General features: G+C 43.1%; 1 protein-coding gene across 11 annotated transcripts in view; it reads left to right on the top strand.

Annotated features, from left to right (window-relative positions):
- TSPAN18 (tetraspanin 18) overlaps nucleotides 1-15,776 on the top strand; it is a 166,803-nt gene that overhangs the window by 72,262 nt on the left and 78,765 nt on the right. The window lies entirely within an intron of this gene.

The raw sequence follows: 15,776 nt of genomic DNA, 5'->3' as shown, positions 1-15,776 counted from the left end.
TTTTCACTTGAAGTGTATTTTTGGCAGCCTTTGGCCCTTCAATAAGCTTTCATGCTATCAGGACCACAGCTATACATACATTAAATGTGCTTTGTTATCTGGATTAGAGTATGGTGTTCGCTTTCTTTGTAAGCAATTCATATTCTAGAATCTTGTCTCCAGCTATTCTTCTTCTGTAATGGCACTGAGAACAAGTGTTGTAATTGACTTTGTTACTTCTGCTGGTGTAGCACTTTGGAGCCATCCCTGATGAGATGCATCGCTCCCCATGTTGTGTTGATGGTGAGGTTGTACATTAAGGAGCTGTTGGCTGATTTACAAAAAGCTCGCTTTTGGAGGCTGGGAGCAGATTTTGCCAGAGAGCCTAATAAGCTGTAGTCACTGCCTGCTCCCCTTCCCCAACGTTAGACCTGTGCAGTGCCTGCAGAACATGATACAACCATGTGTCTACTCCCTTATTCAGTATGTTCTTCAGCTTATGGTTGCATCTGCCCTGTTTAATGCTACCCTCTGGTCTGTCACCCATAATACTGCTTATTCAGTGTGTAATAACTATTTTGAAGCTATAACTTAAGTATCTTTTTAGTATCCATTCATGCCGTACCTTGGACTGATATCCACCAGAGTGGCGAGTCACATACTCCTTAGCAGAATTACCAGGTAGGCCTTTGAATCCTTAAAGGTAGCTGTCCTGGGATTAATCTGAGTGTTCCCTGGTGAGTAGGGTCCACCTTGAAAATTTATGAAAGTATACCAATAAACCAAACACTAGCAAAGTAAATGTAGCAGGAACATATCTCAAGTTACTATTATTGCTTTGGCCAGCTACCATAAAAAGCTTTTCTAGACTTTATTAGCAAGTGAACAGAAGCTATCACAGAGCTGTCAGTCCCAGACTGTCAGCCTGGTCTTGCCACACTCAGGAGTACGTGACATGAACGAGGTGTTCCTGTAGCAGAGTTGGTCTAAGGACAGGTCTGTCCCTTGCTGCCTCTGACTACAATGCCTCCTGTCAGTAGCAGTTGGAGATATTGGGATAATTGAATATTCTCCATAAAGTAGTTCTACTCAGCCAAAAGAATGGCCATGCATAATGTGAACAGATGTAACCAGTTTTGCTAAACAATAGTTTTAAGAGAGACTATGTGGAGAGGTTTACATTTGAGGCCAACAACCAATCCATGTGGGAAGCACGGTGTCAAAATAGCAAGAAATAGAAGAATAAGATGAAATATTTTACTTGTAACATTTTAGGCATGTTGCAAGATTTGTCTCATTTTTATGGGTCTCCAACTGTCTGTGGCAACGATCCTTATTTGGTTGGATTAATCCACAGAGGTTCTGTGCAAGCTATCAACAAACTTTACATATATACACACCATTTCAGTTGACTCCAGCTTGGAACTTGGTAGAAGAAATCCAACTGATCTCAGTGGGAGCTGAGCAAGGCATTAGCCTGCTTTTGAAAGAAAAATTAAACAGAAATGATTTTGTGTAGATAGGCACTTGTGCAAGTGCCTGTGAGACACTTCCATCACAGAAGCTGCCCTTTACCTGGAAGGTGTGAAAGTCAGGAGAAAGGAAATAATCTTTTAACTAACTGCAAGGAGGCATCAACAGCACATGGGAAAGCACAGGGAACAGAAAACTGTTCAGGTGATCTGGGGAGTCAAGATCACTTTGAAGTGAAGCCAAATGTGATTAGTGTGAAGTTTCTGGTTACAATGCCTCATGGCCTTTCTAGGGTAGAGGGCTTGTTTCTAACCTTGCCTCCTAGTAAAGCATATCATGTTGTGTGTATTTAAGGCTGGCTTGTGCCTTTGGGTATTTCTAAGATGACAGATCTCCAGACCCCCTCTTTTCTTCTGTTGAATACTAAGGGGCCCAGTTTCTCTTGTTTTTTCAGATTTATTTCTCTTCCATTGCTTCCAGTCGTCCAAGTGTGTTAGTAGTATCACAGTGGCAGTGAATCACAGCAATGGCAATATTTTAAGCACCGTAGTTCATGGCTTGCTTGTAGTGAAAGTCCTGTCCACTTGCACTCTGTTCCAAGACACTTCTGGTAGAGAGAGTCCTGTGTATAGAGGCCTGTCTTCCTACCTATACCCTTTTGCAAGTGGGAGCATGGTGGCTATGATCATAGTTAGTACTGGGGTCTCCATGGGTTAAAACAAATCTAAATGTCACAAGTTAAGCTCTGGCCTACAGATGGTCCCAAATTGATGGAAGCGCTCTCACATCACTGGGGGTGTCACAGGAGGTGGGGAGTAGCCCTGTTTCTGGGTTGGGGAGTGCTGCTGTAGCTGTGTGCCTTCCCAGAGGCCATAGTGCCAGATAAGTGTGGTTGTGGCTCCCAAAAGCATTCAGCCTTCCCTTGGATACAGCTTGTGGTAGAATTCTTTGGGAGTGGGGAGAAGGGAGAAGACTGATGCTCTCCTAGCCCTGTGAATTAGACACATTGGACTAGAAGTTACCTGAGAACCTTTTGGTAAGGAACCCTGGTCATTCCTGATCATTCCTCTGCTTTTGTTGTGGTCTGTATTCAGCTCTCATTACCTTTGATGCTTGTACCTGAATAAGGAATTTGGTTGCTTCATTCAATAATAAAAATTGAAAGCTAGTTTCCTGATAGCTTTTTGCTTCATGTTTGCTGCTGCTTCCCATCATTAACAGCAGTAAAGTGGCATGGGGTGAAAATCAGCTCTAATTTGGGAGCTTGATTGCCTGTGTAATAAGCTTCTCTGTTATTCTTTGGCAGGAGCAACAGCTAATATAAATTTTTTTTTGCTGTCACTTCTGCATGGGCCATGTACCAGCGTCAAAGTTAATCCCTCAAAATTATGTTCCATTATAAATCTCTCTTCACAGATGAAGTGGGTGCAATTAGGCAGAGAGGTCCAGAACCATTAAAAAAAAAAAAAAAAAAAAAAGCTTGGAAGGACAAAAGCAGTCTGCCTGTGCATCACGAAGTGGTGTATCATATTGCCAGTCACCTCCATAAGACAGAAGCTTCTTGGTCACAGTGTACTTAGGGCTTATTTGGCAGTGACAGCATGTTCTGAGTTGACCAAGTTGAAGTTCCACATTTTTGTAAATATAAGGTGTAAGATCTTAAGAGTAATCTTAAGCTATTTGTGTCAGTTCTCCCTCATTTCTTTTCTTCCAAGTACATACAGAATATTTAATGTCGTTATTCCTGCCTGAGCCCTGGGAAATCAGAAGAGATAATCAAGACCCTGGTAATAGGCTGACAAAATCCCCAGCATATTTAATTAGAGATTATTCTTTTGATGTTCGAGTTGATTTTTTGATGCTTGTTTTTTATCAGGTTACTCTTGGGTAACCTTCTGTATACTGAACACTGTCCCTGCTTTTGTCAAAGACCCTCAAGGTTTAAATGTGCTAGCGTGGTTAAATTAGTTTCATTTTTTTAAAGTTTAGTATTAAATTCTTTTTGGCTAGGGAAAATGGAAATACTACCTCTGTGGCTGTAACATTCTGACTGTTCTGGGCAGGGCTGTATAATGACTGATTTTCTACATCCCATTTAGAAAACTAGCTTGAAACTGGTGCCTGCTGAAAGTTCATTCTTGCCCCTTCCTAGAAGGGAATGATAGCAAGTGACTTAGTTCCTGGGGGTGGGGTTTGGTGGTGTCATGTCCACGCTGTCTTCCCACCCCCTTTTCTAGAATAAATCTTAAATATACCAAACTAAGGTGCATTTCTTTTCTTATGGATCACAAGCTCTCTTTTCATCCCTGCCTTTTTCTTCAGGATGCTAAGCAAATGCTGTCAAGTCTGCACCAAGAATTGCACGGTCTGTGCACAGAAATGAAAAGTTTGTTGCCAGAATCTCCTATTGAAAGTCCCATTAAAGATATGAATTATGTGGCTGCATATACTGAGGTGTTATCTACCTGTTTCAGAGCATAAAGCTTTAGAGACATTGAAAATCCATTCTAAAGTCCTCATTCAACTAAACTTTACTCAGGTCAGACTTCTTTGATCAAAGATTTTGCTTTACTTTCTGTTCACTGTCTTCAGATATTCTGAAAGGTTTTACTTTCAGAAATATTTAGTATTCAGTACTTCAGTTTGAATTTGATAGGATCCATTTAAGAAAATCAGCAAGAATTTCACATAAATGTCTCTTGGCTTACGTGGCAGTCAAACATGAGTTACAATCACAAGGACAGGGATGAGGTGAACATGAGAAGCTGCATCCAGTTTCTATCATAAAAAGCTCAATGTAGCAATATGGCTTGCTATAGAAGCCACTTGATTTTGTTCAGATCTAGCCTGTTGAGCAAAGGGGGAAAATATATTTATAAAAAAGAGCTGTTCACATTAAGTACTACTATTCTGCACATCAGTCATTTGTCACCTTGTTAAATTCAGCTGTCCTCTAAAGGTAAATGGCTACTTGGCATGCTGTTGGCTCTCTTTGATCCTGTGCCGTGACAGGAGGATGTGTGTGTTCTCTAATTTATGTAACTTCAGTGGGCTTGAGTCTCCTTCAGGCTGCTGTGTTCTCTGAACCGTGCAAGCAATCATGACTTATTGCTGGTAGACCCAACATACCTGCTTCTTGAGAATTCAGTGGCTGCTGACTCCAAAGGAGCCTCCTGGACTCCTCTTGCAGTGTTTTGCCAAGTAGCAGTGGGACCTTACAGCACAGTATTACACGGCTGCACGTGGTGTTCTCCAGTTTTCCTACTTCTCTTCTCCAAGTGTATTCTCCCAGCATGCTAAAATGTCTAAGGAGGGGGTCAAAGTGCTTTATATGTTAAACAGGGCTGAGGTCAGCACCCAGTTCTTAGTATTGTCAGTAATGAGTTATTGCATCACTTGTCAGCTATGTGTGAGAAAAATGTAGGAAAAAATCCCGAGGCTTTTCTAGATGATAGAATCTCCAACTGTGGCACTGAACCACGGAGTAGAACACAGGATAACAATGCACTGATGTTAAGCTATCTTGATGTGACCAGGAGAGTTTGTTTTCCTCTGTGAATACAAATACTGGAATAAATCACTAACTGGGATTTAACCACCATGGTTGTTTTGGCCTGGTTTCTGAACTTGGAGATAGGCAAAGAACGCAACAGCATCTCGTTTTCAAATGCGTGACCAACAGCAACAGGGTCCTACATGTGCTTGAGTCTACCGAGATAGAAGTCTTGACAAGCTCCAAACGATGAATGACAGTTGATAGCCGATGCTGGAACATGGGCCGTGTTAAACACAGGAATGGTTTCCTCTTCCTGCTGTATCAGAACAACTTCAGGCTGCTGTTTGGGGTGGCAGAGAGAATTCAGCTGCTTTGCACACCAACAGCTTGAGCAGTCAATAGCTATCATAAGCAGAACCCATCGTGTCTTGTGAGGGATGTGACTGTGAAGTAGCTGACTTCTGAAAACAAGCTTTCCGCAGATACTTTTTCCCATCTAACAACAAAGGTCTTGTTTGGGAATGCTTTTTGGCTGCAGTCCTGGTGACCCCCCTGGGAAATGCACTGTGCATTTGACTTGCACTCACCAAAGGAAAAAGCAAAAGTAACACAGCTGTAGTGATTTACTACGAAGTTTTGAGGCTAATTGCCTCGTATGTTTAATTAATAACTGACACATTCTGTCCCTCAAAGAGCTTGGAGAACTTCCATCTGGACCCCTAGTGATTACAGCCTGGAAGCCATCCCTGTAATTAAGGAGCAGGCTGTAGGAGGCCTGTTCCCATTATGGGCAATTATTGTGCTTACTACTTTTCCCCTCCTTTCTTATGAAAAGGCTGAGAAAATAGGGCTCAGAGACTAATCGGACATAAAACCCTGACTAAAGAGGTGCTTTGTGCTACCCTGTGGTAGAATGATGGGGTTATGTTTTGGTGCCAGCACTCTTTCTTTCTACAGGCTTCAGGAGGCAGGTTCTCCAAACGGCAAAATGCGTCTTACACCAAATGAAGTATTTGTTGGTCAATATTAATTGCCAATGCAAGAAGTGCATTTTTGCAAAGAACTGGGCAAATGAATATTTCTACTGTTACTTCTTGATCTCTCCCTCCCAACTTCAGACTTTCCCTAGGTTTGACAGCTGCTCATCTGTGAAGACTCTGGCTGGCTCAGAAGCCCTCAGAGCAGAGGATGCTGTGTCTTTAAGCCTTCCATACAGTGCTGAAATGTTATGACAGAGCATCTCACAGGGGGATGCGGTTTCCATGGCAACCCCACACTGTAAGATAAGCAAACTGGAATATTTTTTTTTTCTGAGAGGTTCAAGAGCAAGGAAGGAATGAGGCGATCTGTCAGCAGGCGAGACTTGAAAAGAGGAAACCATGTCCATTAATCCTGCAGCCCTGGCTGCTTTGTGTTTTAATTAGTGAATGTTACTATGGCAGAGAGCATGGGCGCCTCACCCTGTTGTGGGGTTTTGTGGGTTTTTTGTTTGTTTCTCTTTTTATATTTCCAATTAAAAAAAAAATAAATTGGGGTGGGGGGAGAAGCTTTACTAGGGCATTAAATGAAGGTCTGAAAGAGCCTCAGGATTTCTGTTCCAAAGCTTGTATACCAGGCCTGGAATGGGAAGTGGGGCTTGCCTGGTGGGAATGAATCTGCCATTCTCAAATTGAGAGTACATCTTAAATTTGTCTGTCTTGCCAGTGATGTTTAGCAAATATGGAAATCTCCCATACCCTTGAGTCCTTCTTATGTACCCATGGCGATGTGAAATAAGCAGGGGAGTTGTAACTTGCTTTTGTCCTCCCCAGTCTGCCCAGAGGCACTACCTGTTACAGAGCTATACTGCCTACAGAGCTATACTGCCTCCCCGTGCCATTGTTCTGGGGTAGTGGATACCTTTGGGATCAGTAGTTACCCTTAAGCGAGAAATCCTCAACTACTCAAATGCCACCACTTGTGAGAACGCAGGATACTGTACATGCTAAGAGAGTCAACAACATGATGACAAGGACAGGGAATATTCAGCCTGTAGTGAGAAGGCAAGCTCCCACCCAAGCTGAGATGGCATCTTAGTAATTGTAGAATCTCCTGGTAGCAGCTAGTGCACCAGCTGGGTAGGAAACTGTGCTGGCCTTGTAAATATGCTGCGTGTAGGAGATTATTATGGAAAATATTTTGACAACCTTTATTATTTTCAAACACTTCTATGTGTCACTAGAAAATTAGAGTTAAAGTAAATGTTATCCCAATAGCAGTCTTTGTCTGCATGGTTTTCATGTCCATCCTTCATGCAGTACTGCCTGCTCCTTTGGCGGAATTAAAGCCCACTGTAAATCTTCATGTGGAATGAAAAGAAAATTATTCTAATCCTTTGCAAAAGGAATACACCGAAGGCATTCTTCACTACTTTCCTATAAGCAGCAGTATCTCAGCCTAATTTTCAGGTGCTGGAGCTTACAAGGAATTCTCAAAAATGTAGTTCCTCTTACTTTCCTGCTATGTCTTCTTCAATGCCTTTCCACCATGATTTGTCTCTTTTGGATTGTGTGGTGATGTTGTTGGGTTTTTTTCCATTTGTTTGGTTTGGGTTTTTTCCTCCCAATTAGGGTGCAAAGTTGAAATGCAATAGTGGGTATGTACTCCTCTGCCAGTTTGAATTTTTTCCACAATACATGGGCTGGAGGACGAACTTTCTGTTCCTGTACTAGGTATGAGGTTTATCCTTAAGGGGGAAAGGAGATGTCTGTGTCCACTTCACACACTAGCTTTTTACCCCTCAAATACTACATTTGTTTGGTCTTAGGTCTTACCTCTTTGTTTGCTCTGGGGATTTCACAATTCATAAGCTCAGCAGATGGCATGGTGTTGCTATTCTTTATCAGGTACATAAAAAGGTTTGGGGATTTCCTTTCCCTGCAGTTTTTGCCCCTCTTGTTCCTTCCTGTTCCTCTCCTCTTGTGCCCAGGACAAAACCGGTGCCAATGTATTGCATAAGGTGGGAGATAAGTTTCATAGCTAAATACGATGCTTTGCGAAGTGTATTTTTAAACATCATTTGAGTATCTTACAGATGGAAGAGAATCAGTAGTAAAGGTTTGAAAGTCAGCAGTGACAGCTGGAGCAAGTCAGTGCTTGTACTAACATACCTTTCAGCCAAGAAGTTTGGGGCTTGCACTTTCTCTGTAGAAGTTGTGCTTTCACATGTCTTTACTACCAGTGGTGCTATTCCAGAAGAAATCTGACCAACCAAGGAGTAAATGATAGAAGACACTGCTGGTAATATGTTCCTTTGTGTGGGAGCTCTCCCATCTGGTTCAGTTTGGACAGCCTCCATCTTTTTCAATCCTCTTTCACCCACCCTGGTTTTCAGTTTAGCCATGCAGCACTTGGTGGGATTTGCAAGCCTTCGTGCAGTAGGGCAGGGACTTTATTCCTAGGTGGGGGGAAGAAGCCCAGGGAGGTGACTTATTTGAATAAAATTTGGATCTGTGGTAAAGCAGGGTTTGAAACAGGTTGTCTCACAGGTTCCACTCCTAACTACAAACCACTGGACTCTTCCTCTGCACTAACATCACGTACTAATGCAGATCGGTGAGAACTAATATTGCCAGAGAGGGAAACCCTCTGGTGCTGAGGTGTTGCATGGTACTGCAAATTGACTCTTGCAGAGCTGAGATCTCTCCCGTTCTGTTTGAGGTTGCTGTAGTTATCATTTCTGCCAAATGAGCCCAAGCTCTTGAAGAAGTGTTCAGCAAAACACACTGCAGATTGAAAACCCTCAGAACCACTGTTCTGGTTTTGAGTACTTTCTCCTGAAGATTGTTTTCTCCTGTGGGTGCAATCCATGTAGCAGGAATAGCTGTTAGCAGTTTGAAGTCAGGGGCTAAAGAAGATTTATACCTTATGTGGGAATTCAGGGCTAGGGCAGAGTGGTATTTAGCCCCTTGTTGAGTAAGCCATCAAAAGCTGTAATTGACAATAAGCAGGGTTAGAGGCAGCTTAATTTCTTTGGAGACTGTTCTTTTTATTCTTTCTTTTGGCTGTATTGATGAATTCAACACTCTGATGAAGATCAGCTTTATTTAATGTTTTGAGTTAAGCTGCCTCCATACCCAAGGATGATTTTTTGCCTGTATTGGTAAAGAAACTGCTTTTAACAGCTTAGCTTTGTTGTACCCGTGCTGGCTGGAACTGTGGCAGGCAGGGTTTGTGATCCTGATGGCTGGGGCAGAGCAGATCAGCACAGCTTTCACTGCCCATTGCCCTGTGAGCAGGGCTTGCTCATGGTTGCTTCCTACCCTGGATTTCTCAATTCATGGCATTCTGGCATCTTCATAATTTGGCTTGGCCCGAGTACCATTAAACCCTTGTACATTGCTTGGGCTTGTTGTCCCTCAAGGTACTGCCAGCTTGGAATCCTTGCCAAGCAAAATTAGACTGCTTGCTTCTTGGCTCTAAGCACCTAGTCATCCCAGCCCAGCAGAGCTTTGTTTAAAGAACAGAAATAATTGCGGTGCCACACAGATTCCCAGCAAGCATGAGCAGTGTTCATGTCACAGGGTGAATTGGTGAGTGAAGAAGAGCCCAGGAGTAGCTGCGTGCCTCATTCAGTTTGTTTTTCATAGGACGGGGTGTTTAATCTTTCAGCGAGCAGGAAAGACTATCCTGTGTCTGCCCTGGCCTTTTTGGTTGAATTTGGTGCCCTGAGCTTAGGAAAAAGAGCAGCTGGAGAGTATTAGGCTCTGCTCCAATTATGATTTCCAGAGGGCCAGTGTTCCACAGCTAAAGTTAGATGTTTTAGCTGATTACTTGCTGACTCATCATTTCACATGGTTTCTTTCCCACACCATTTTTAACCCCACCCCTCCTCCTGGAGATAACAAATCACTTGTGCATCTGAGTAGTTTATTTTTAGGTAATTCTTCTAGCCATTGCTGTTTCACACTTTTCCCGGTCTAGCAGTTGTGCCCAGCACCCAGGTGGTAAGCACATTTCTGACCATGAAGACATTGAAATACAAAGACTTCTAAATCAACTAATGTCATCATGTAAAATTCTGCTTCCCTCACCTGCTTACCAGTCAAACTTCCTTAAACTCTTTAGGAAAAACCACGAGTGATTAGGTTCTTAAACTCTCCTTACCTGTGTTGGTGATCCTGAGTTGAGTCGGCGTGTCTGCGAGCACCAAGGAGCACAGAGCTTACCCAGGGTCTATCACAGCTGATTTGGAGGAATTTTGCTTGCTACTACAGTTGCATACTAGCTTAGCCTGGAAGTCATTTAGACTTAAAACCGGAGATGTGCTGCTACTAATGAGGAGCTGCCTTTGAGTGGCTTGTTAGTGGGACTGTTGGCAGGCATGACCCTGGTAACACAGGGACCAAGTGTGTGCAGCTTGGATGTGCCCTGCAGAGTCCAGCATGAGTAGAAGTGCATGGGTTTCTGGGCAGGCAGGTGCCTCTGAGCACTCCAGCTCTCTGTAGCATCTAGACTTTTCCTGGTTCGTAAAAGCATTGCAGGGAGAAAATACACATAAGACACCATGGTCCTGGTGTTGTAAGGGAGTGCACAATCTTGAAGCAAAATTCTTTCATTTGTCTTTGTATTTAATTTGCTGGTTCAGCACAGACCATGCTGGTGCATCCTGTTTACGTTCAGCTCTGTTTGGACCTCCAGCTTAATGAAAGAACACTGTAACTGTGAATGCTTGCAATAAAAAATGTTTTCATAGTGTTTTCTACAAAATAACCCTTGGGCCTGGAGTTTTCCAGTTTGAGTAACTTCAAGGCTTTTCCTAGTGTACAGAATTTTTTGAAAAAGAAAAAATGACTGGGAGCTGTATTTGTGTTCTACAAATCTGGGTAATAAAATAGCATTAATTTATTTAAACCTCTTCAGGCAATTTCCCACAAAACTTCCCTGTTCAAAACCTGTTTGTTGAAGCGTGTGTGAATGTATGTATGCTCTTTAAAAAAATGCCAAAGAAATATTTTGGTGCTATGACACCCCAGGACCACAAATCAAATTCAATGAAAAAAATCCGTAGGTCAATGTGTTTCTTGACATAAATGAAAGATGCTTTGGAAAAAAAACAGAAAGAGGAGCCAGTATTCCTTCTGGATAAGGCCTCAGCCTGAAAACATGAACAGCAAATGAGTTTATTATTGAAGCCATGTACATCAAAGCCAAGTTGACTAAGAAACTCTCTGACCTAACCTACAGTTGTTGTCTTTGCTATTATTAAATGTCATGTGGTGGTGTGCAGCTAAGAGACAGGGTTATTTTTCTGATCAAGAGTTTTATAAATCTGATGAAAATCGTCTTCACAAACCCCTTGATCTTTGCATTATGCCTGTGTGACTTAGGTGAATCACAGACCTTGGTTGTCCTCTGGTGTTATTTTTCACTCTTAAAAAGTGATGGTGCAGAGCCACAGAAAGTGGGGAGACACCAGCTTGGGTAGATAATGACCTCGGGGTATTTGGCTCGTAGGCCAGAGGAAAAGGAATGGAGCACTTCTGCAAGACAAATATTTTCTTTCGACTATTCCAGATGATGTTATTTGTGGGGGGAAAAGGCTTCTTCAGAAAGAGCAGATACTGAGCATATGTCTCCATTGTCTTCAAACTTGCATAGGACCATGAAAGTTTTAAGGAAAGCTAATTTTCTGAAATAGAAACAAAAAATGTTGGGATCTTATCTTGATTTCCCTGCTGCTAAGACCTGGCTAGAGCCAGGACAAAGTTTTTAAATTTAGAAAAATTCAGAGAACTTGCTTTTCCCAAGATCAGTTAAACTTGGATTTCTATTTATTTGGGAGGTGGGGTGGGGAAGGAAGCCTGCCCAGTTTCATGCACATTCATTGATTACCATGCTGTAGTGTCAGCTCTTCCCAGACCTCTAAAATCACTGTAAGTAATTGGGTTAAAGTCAGCATTTATCATACTTAGTTAGCCTAGATCTAATCGTTCTTTGCACAATTGTTTGCTGAATTGCTTGGCATGTCTAACCTTATCGGCCCTGTTAACTTCTTATCCCCATTCGACAAATCTAATCTCTATCTTTCCTTCTGCAAGGAGAGAGACAGGCATCCTTAGAGGTTCCTGTTACGGCATCCCAGAAACTTTCAGAAGGATGCTTGCAGCTGCTAGAGAAGATTGGAAAAGGTTTCAGGTTTAATGGGCATGGAAAGTAGGATTTCTTGTCAGGATGGTGTGTGCATTTACTCAGTCTTATCTGTTGTAAGGACTTTAATTTTGCTGTTTTAAAAACAGAGTTAGGAAGTCTGCTAAAATTAACAGATGTCGGCAGTCAGAGATTGCTACAAGCCTAGGGCAAAGGGTATATATGCTGTTTCGTGCCTTTCACAACCTATGCTGTGGTGTCTTGCTTAAGACACTTTCCTCTAAGCTCATAAAATCACTCTTGGCTCTAGTTATTTTCTGAGAGTATGACTGAGCCACTTTACAAGAAAACACTTACAGTGTGGTGCTGGAGTTGCACACCAGGGACCTGATTTTTCCCTCCTTCATAAACCACGAGTGACACCACCAAAGCAAATGGAGTCACAGGGCTGTGAGAGTGAAGTAAGCAGAAAATCCAGCCTATATTCTGTATCATATGCTCATTTAAGGCTATCTTTGCTGTGAGAAATTTTCATTAAAAGGAGGGCAGGGGGAGATATTTTCTGGCCTTGCACTTCCCTTCCTTTGGGGATATCAGGGAGTCTGCAGGCACACACTGAAGAGCTAATGTCTGCCACAACTGAGAGAAGTTTGATTCCCCCGCCCTGTGTGTCCGCATGCATAATTTTACATAATTCATTTTCTGATGCATAATGCTGTTATTTGCCACCCTGACTTCCAGTGTGCTTGGCACAGCTCAGGAGTGAGAGGATTTTTTTTTGTTACCCTTAGATGGAAAGGAGACTCATCCTCAGTGCACATGTGGAGCAGGGACCTTTAGAGAGTACCTTCTCTTGCGCTGGGCATGATGATCCATAAGTGACTAGCCTGCTATGCTGGCAGCTGGGACTTTAACTGTTTGTATACTTCAGTCTGTTCAGAAAGGGAAGGGCTTATTTATTTATTTATTTGATTTTTCAAAGGGGATGTTTCCTCAGATGTGTTTCCCCTGAGATCTGTTGTTCACAATGGGACTCTGCATTGGAGCTGGGGCATGAAGACCCCGGCAGGATGCTTGGCCCTTCCCTCCTATCATCTCCAGCTTTCCATGTAGCACTTGGCGGCCTGGTGACTGTGTGTGTATGCTGTCCCCACATGTACACCTTAAATTACAATTTGAATATAAATATCATCTTTTAGATCTTATGTTTAAGGCCTCTAGCCTTTAAATTCAGCTCTGTGCTGGGCTGATGGCTCTGCTGGTGACTGCCTCTGGCTCATGCTGCAGCTGGGCTCAGGCAGAGCCCGAGGTGTTTCCTCTGTGGAGGGCCGTACGCAAGGGGCACAGGCCCCAAAGTCTCTTCTTTTGCTGCCTTGAGGAGGGCAGAAATAGGGGAACCAGTGTGTACCTGCTCGGCTACCCCCTTGCTATGCTCTGCGGAGCATGCCATGCTCAGCTGCTGCTGAACTCCTCCTTGGAAGCTGGTTGTCCCTGCAGAACATGCCAGGGCTGGGCTGTGTCTCACTTTACCTGTTTAAATTGGCAAGTCCTGCTGGCTGGAGGCCAGACCAGTGCTGTGCTGTGTTGATATGGCTGCTCACTACAGCTGGCTACCCAGAGGCTCGGAGGGTCGGACTTGTCTTCCAGAAGATGCTGATGGGGATAACAGCCAGTCTCCCCAGCCTCCCTGGAGGCACTCCTTGAATGCCGGACAGTATCCGCTATGCTTGTACTAGGAGGGGAGGCACCAAACTCAACTTGGTCCTACTGAAGCTGGCTGGGGTGAAGTGGCATAAAACTGCAGAAGGGGTCAGGCAGTCAGTCTCTCAAACCCCGTGGCAACACATGGGATGAAAGAGATGAAAGGAGGAACTGTCTCCTGAGTAAACCCAGTGTTTTACAAGAGAGTAAAAACTCCAGGCTTCCCAGTGGACTTAATTCAGAATTATGTCTCTCCCTTTTCTTTGATCTGGACTCTCCTTCATACTAGGTATCTGAACAAAGACCAAGGAGTGATAGAAATCTCCTTGCACTGCAGGATGCTTTTCTTTTAGTTATCCTTCTTCTATCCCTTTCTGCTCTCTTCTCAATGAAATAAAGGCATTAGATAGCATGCCTTAGAAACTGAGGAATTAAAATACATGGGGTTTACAGCCATGTTACCTGAATGATGATTTCAGAGTATGGGAGAAAGACCTGGAGTAGAAAGACTTTGTGTTCAGGAGCAACAGAGGTTGGTTGTGTTCTACCAGCACTAGTATTGATGGATGTTTGTAGCTGTGGCCTGGACATCCAAAAGTTACATGCACAGAGGGCAAATTTGACAGTCAGACCCAGGGAAGCTTTGGAAAAAATAGTAGTAACATAGTTAGCTGCTGTGGCTGCATGTATGGATGAATCTCTGCTTCCTCCAGCTCCCTTCAGTGGGAATTGAGGCAGGCTTCCTTCCAGTAATGCTTAGAGCACTATCCTGGGGGATAGATTCCCCCGCTACTTTCATTCTGGTGTGCAGTGGGTGTGACACATTATTATGGAACTAACAGCTTGGAAAAAAACCCAGGTCTGTTCATTCCTATCTATGGTCTCAGACAAAGGCTTTCGTTCATCATCATCTGTGGCCGAGAAGCATGAAGTTTGCTTTTGCAGGATGGATTGGCACTAGTGTGGTTGGCACGGTGGAGCAAGCCACTGCAATAGCTAGCTGCCATACAGGACTGATATCTAGCAGGTGGCTATCAATTGGATATGAGGCTGCTATATTGCATGATGCAGGCTGAGCTACCTGACAGAAAGCCGCTCCCCTGTCTGTCAGTGCAAAGTTCCTTTTCAATTACCTGAGTATCCTAGTAAATTAAGATACATTTGCAACTAGATCTCCAAAGTTTGGAGTGCCTGGTGGCAGCCCTGCAGAGGGGTTCCTATCTCTGCTTTTGGGGCAATCACATTAAAACCAGCACCTCCTTACCAAGGGAGAATCTGGGTACTTCAAGCTCTGCTGGTTCCTTATAAGCTGTGTTCTTTTAGCCCCAAATATTCTTTGAACACCATCTTCTTCAAAGCTGCTTTTCAAGTAGAGTGATTTAAAAACCAGGAGAGATTACCATGGAGTGTTCTCTCTTTTTTTTTTTTTTTTTTTTTTTTTTTTTTCTTTTCCCCCCTCTTTCATTGTGGTTGAGAAAGTTTGAATTAAAAATGTTTTGACCAGCTTTGTTTCCAGAAAAGAGTCACCAAATATAGCCGTGTTCTCTTCAGTATAAGAAAGGTAAAAAAGATGTAGTGCTTTCACAGTGATCCATCTGCTGATTGCTACGTGTACCAATTGTCGGTTTGAGATTGATGGCCTTAGAATATAAATCCACTGAGGCTGGAAGAGTGCCTTCCTTTGCTTTTTTACAGGGCAAAGTGTGTGTATTGTCTGTGCTGAGCCAGTGGTGAATAATGATGAGTGACTGCAGTTAGCATCTGAGCTGGGGGAAGCCAGGGCTCACCAGCCAGCCTGGGTTCAGTAGCGCTCGCTCGTGATTAATCAGCTCACTTTGAGCCAGTGACGTTTTGCCTAAATGCCATAGTCTTTTTTTGTTCACAATTATTTTGAGGTCTAGGAAGGTATGCTCTTTTCTGTGGAAATTCTATGAAGTCGGTATTTAAAACCTGAGCTCTAATGTTTTGGGTTTGTTATTTTTTTTTTAATCTGAGAAGA

Source organism: Falco cherrug, chromosome 7 (genome assembly GCF_023634085.1).
Source record: "Falco cherrug isolate bFalChe1 chromosome 7, bFalChe1.pri, whole genome shotgun sequence".
In the NCBI taxonomy this organism is placed as follows: Eukaryota; Metazoa; Chordata; class Aves; order Falconiformes; family Falconidae; genus Falco; species Falco cherrug.
The sequence above is the reverse complement of the archived record's forward strand: the minus strand, read 5'-3'. Positions and strand labels throughout refer to the sequence as shown.